The sequence below is a fragment of the Engraulis encrasicolus genome, chromosome 2 (genome assembly GCF_034702125.1).
Source record: "Engraulis encrasicolus isolate BLACKSEA-1 chromosome 2, IST_EnEncr_1.0, whole genome shotgun sequence".
In the NCBI taxonomy this organism is placed as follows: Eukaryota; Metazoa; Chordata; class Actinopteri; order Clupeiformes; family Engraulidae; genus Engraulis; species Engraulis encrasicolus.
Window position 1 is genome coordinate 41,252,288 of NC_085858.1, and position 4,532 is coordinate 41,256,819.

Below are 4,532 nucleotides of genomic sequence, written 5' to 3' on the forward strand. Positions count from 1 at the left end.
TGGTTTGATTCGATAACACGATAACACACACCACACCATCCAGATGACCTACACACACACACACACACACACACACACACACACACACACACACACACACACACACACACACAGTAAATTAGTGTGCGTTTTTGTGTGTGCATGTGTATGAATATGTGTGTGTATGCATGTATGTTTCTGTGCGTGTGTGTGTGTGTGTGTGTGTGAGAGAGAGAGAGAGAGAGAGAGAGAGAGAGAGAGAGAGAGAGAGAGAGAGAGAGAGAGCGAGAGAGAGCATGTGTGTGTGTGTGTGTTGGTCATCTGGTGAAGAGTGTGTGACCGTTTCTTTGATGAGCATTCAGTCGTTTAGTGCAGCCATTTGAATGGACCATTTCACAGCTGGAGTGTGCTCAGTGTGTGTGTTTATGAGAGTGTGTGTGTGTGTGTGTGCGTGTGTGTGTGCGCATGCGTGTGTTTTGGCTATTTGAATGCTCCATTTCACATCTGTAGCTGCCCAGCTCGGCATGCAAATGAAACCTTCTCAGTCTAACACACACACACACACACACACACACACACACACACACACACACACACACACACACACACACACACACACACACACACACACACACACACACACACGCTCTCTCCCTCCCCTTCCTTCGGCCACCGTAGAGAGTGTTGTCAGCAAAGCTAAGTAGTTACTGCTGTCATGCAGAGTGCCCTGGGCCATGCCACACACACACACACACGCACGCTCCTAGGCCTGGACTTCGGAACCCGGAAACTTGAACCCGGAACCTTGAAACCCAGAACCTTCAAACCCAAAACCTGGAAGGTGTAATTACCCCCAAGTCAGTAGAGAGACCTTAGACCTGGATTGAACTCTTTTTTCATTCTTTTTTTCTTTTCCCCAGACGTTTACAAATAAACCATTTTTAACCTGAACAGCTGAATGCCCAGAAATGCGTGCGCACGGTGCAACTTACCGAGGGGCGATTTTCCTTCATGTTGCACTTGCAGGGCCGGTTATAAGCATAGGCCGGCTAGGCGGTCGCCTAGAGCGCAATGTGAAGAAAGAGCGCCGAAATGGCGCTCTCCGATGCGTAATTTTGCGATGTGGAGGTTTTTTTATGAAGTCGCAATCAACAAAGCGTGGCGAAAGCGCTCCTCACGGCAAAGCGCCCCTCAGCCAATTAATATCGCTTTCAACTGTCTCTGGGAAGTCTGTGAACCAATAAACAGACAGCCCTGAGAAAGGGGGCGGGACGAGTGACAGCTTCCGATCTATTTTGAATTTGGAGACTCATTCGAGAGACAGAGGGCAAGCGCGAACAGCAATGCCGCTCTGCTGGGTGCAGAATTGTTATGTTCTCATTAAACCAGTCATTGCATGATACAGGAGTTGCAGAGGGTGTTTTGGAAGTATGTGATTTAATCAGCAACCGTTTGTGATAATGTAAAGCCTAATAGTTATGAGGCTACTGTTTGGAATTAGAGGGAAAAAGAGCTTTGCTTTTGATCTGAGAAATCGCTAGTTAGCATGCTAACATTAGCCAAGTATGCCAAGCAATGAAATCCAGTAAAGTAGCTGTAAGTAGCCTACTCACTAATGTAACAGACCGCATTCGGCGGCAGGTCGAAGGCAAGGAAAGGCGACAAAGGTTGGCTCCAACTCGCATTTATTCTGGTGAAACATTAAGTGCACACAACATCATGCAGCTGCGGTTGTACATTCATATCTCCAGCGAAGTAAACTCTTTCTGGCTGTATGTGATCGTATAGTGAATTGTCAGCACGAGACATGGAGCCATTGTCTTTTACATACATATTATCATGGACAACATTTTACGATAACATTCCCTCATTAAACGGGACATTCCATTACAGTATTCCATTGGTGAGTAAATAAACAGAACGAGAACGACATCGAGTAGCAAAACAAAGCCTACCTGGTGAAACATTAAGTGCACACAACATCATGCAGCTGCGGTTGTACATTCATATCTGTACACAAAAGTATAAAGATACAGTTAGCTTACTGACCACGGATAACAAAGAATGCGTGGTTCAGACTAGCAGCGAACTGACTAGCTGGTTCATAGCGTGGTCAGAAATTATCACTTCAGAATACCATTTCAATAATTATGCAAAATCATTTGCGATCTCATAATCATGTAGCAGTACTACTCTAAACAACATTTTTAATTGCAAACCTTAGTATGCACACATGTATAATATTGCATTTATGGATGAACACACGAAGCATTCTACCACTGAACTTACCTCCAGCGAAGTAAACTCTTTCTGGCTGGAGGAAGCATAGTTCGTGTGCAAAGACGTGACCTACTGCAGCTGCAAGAATACACCACCAGGTGGCTGCAACTCGTATGATAAGGAGAACCAAATATTTATAGTGAAATTCACCAACTACATTTCTAACTCTGTTACACTAACACCCACCTGACATCCTAATACTTGCTTAGGTTGACAAGCAATGTAAAGTAAGACTGGTGCCATGTTTAAAACAAGTTTAGCTGCCATATCTCCTTCCATCCACTTGAATGAATTACCTGCTTGTTGTAAGCTTAAAAAAAACCCACTGTTTCCAGACCAGAATGACATATAGGCCTACATTAATCATGTAACAGAACCACGCACAGCATGTTTTCATGCTGAGTGATGTAGTATTGCAGACAAGTGAGGCTATTTACTATATTTTGTATATTATGAAATTCAAAAGCGTGACAGCTTTTCTCCCTTTCTCTCACCCTGTCCCTCCAGTTCAAACACATAGATAGCCCCCTTCTCATTCTCCTACTCACAAATGCACCACTATTTCCAGTACAGAAATGAAATTGGTTTGGAATCATAGACAGCACAAATGTGTAGCTTATTAAACTTGTTATGCTGCCATGCTTTGTGATGCTGTAGGTAGTGTAGATAGGCTATCAATGCAGACCTCCTTGGTAGGCCTATTGTCTACACATGCATTTGACATGCAAATTTACTGTACCACTCTCCTGGCATTTCAATTCCATTTTACAATTCAAACACATTGATAACCTCCCTCTCATCTGGGGTTGAGGGCAGCACCACCATTACATCCAAGACACCACACAGTGAAGGTACTTTCATGCGACTCAATCCGATGTGTTGGTCGGCTGTCCAAAAGAACCAGAAATCCACCGTTATTGTTCTTGATGCTATTTAGTTAAGCTTACTACCGGTATTACTCTTGTGTTCTGTAAGGTATAAAAAAAAGGGGGGGGGGGGGGCGCCAGAACTCAAACTCGCCTAGGGCGCCAAATAAGCCAGAACCGGCCCTGTGCACTTGCATTAGAGTCAATGAATGGGCTGAATGTTTAAAAGGCAGCCTGCACATTTGTTTTATTTAGGCCTGTAAATGATCAATTCCCTCTGGCTTGTAGGCCTATTTGTTTGGGACCAACAGCAGAGGTCCGGATGAAACGACTTTTGGTCAAACACCAGCACGAGAGAGAGAGAGAGAGAGAGAGAGAGAGAGAGAGACAAGTCCGCCTCTCCTTTGGATTTGATGGGATTAAACAGATAGATAGAACATGAGCAGAGATAGACAGGCTACTTCCTTCTTGAATGAGTATTACATTTATTTATTTTTTCAAAAATAGGCTAAATGTAAGGTTAGGCTACCCTTCTCATTTTCCGTTTCAGCACTAATCTAAGAAGAAACATGGCGGCCGTCCGTGCTACTTACAGCACAAAACTTTTTACTTCATTTAAAAAGCCTGGATGATAATACATTTCGTGGCTGACATGGATTGATGTAAAAATACACCATGAACTTATCAGACACAAATAGATCACTACACATTACCATTTTTGATCATTCGATGTTTTAAGTAGCTTACTAAATAGATGGGAATGACACTTAGTCTATCGAGCTAGCGACTAGCCAACCTGTCGTCGATAACACTGAGCCAGCCAGGTATCCAGCCGTGTTCTATGGGTATACACCTAGCTAGCTAACATCGAACATGCCATGTTGACAACAATCATAAATATAACCATTTAAGAAGCCCCAAATTGCTCAACATTTCGCATGTTGATCAAGGAGGGCCATATGGTTGAAAACGAGACATTTTTAAACTGTGTGAGTGAAAACACGATTTATTAGGAAACTTGTTTGTGGCTGCGGTGATCACACACATTCATTCCTATGAAGGCACGAAGTTGACGCTTCACCTACAAAGGGGCGTGTCGCGTGTACGTTCTGAAAGACAGCTGTGATGTTACACAGAACTGTGTGGTGATTGGTTGTTCCTATTCCATCTTATTGCGTGGCGTTGAGTGCCAAGGCATTTTGATAGACAACCGTTTATCCCGCCCACACTCTCTCCGAGCTCGCCCAGACCCTGGTACAGCTTTTTGCTGTACGGATCTGGCTCGCCAGGCTAGTGGTGATCCGGATCACCAACCGGAACCAGGACTTTTTAAAAGATTCTGTCAGCAGGATAATTCAAAAACGAATCAACTGATTTGGACGAAACTTTGTGGAGTTGTTAGTAATG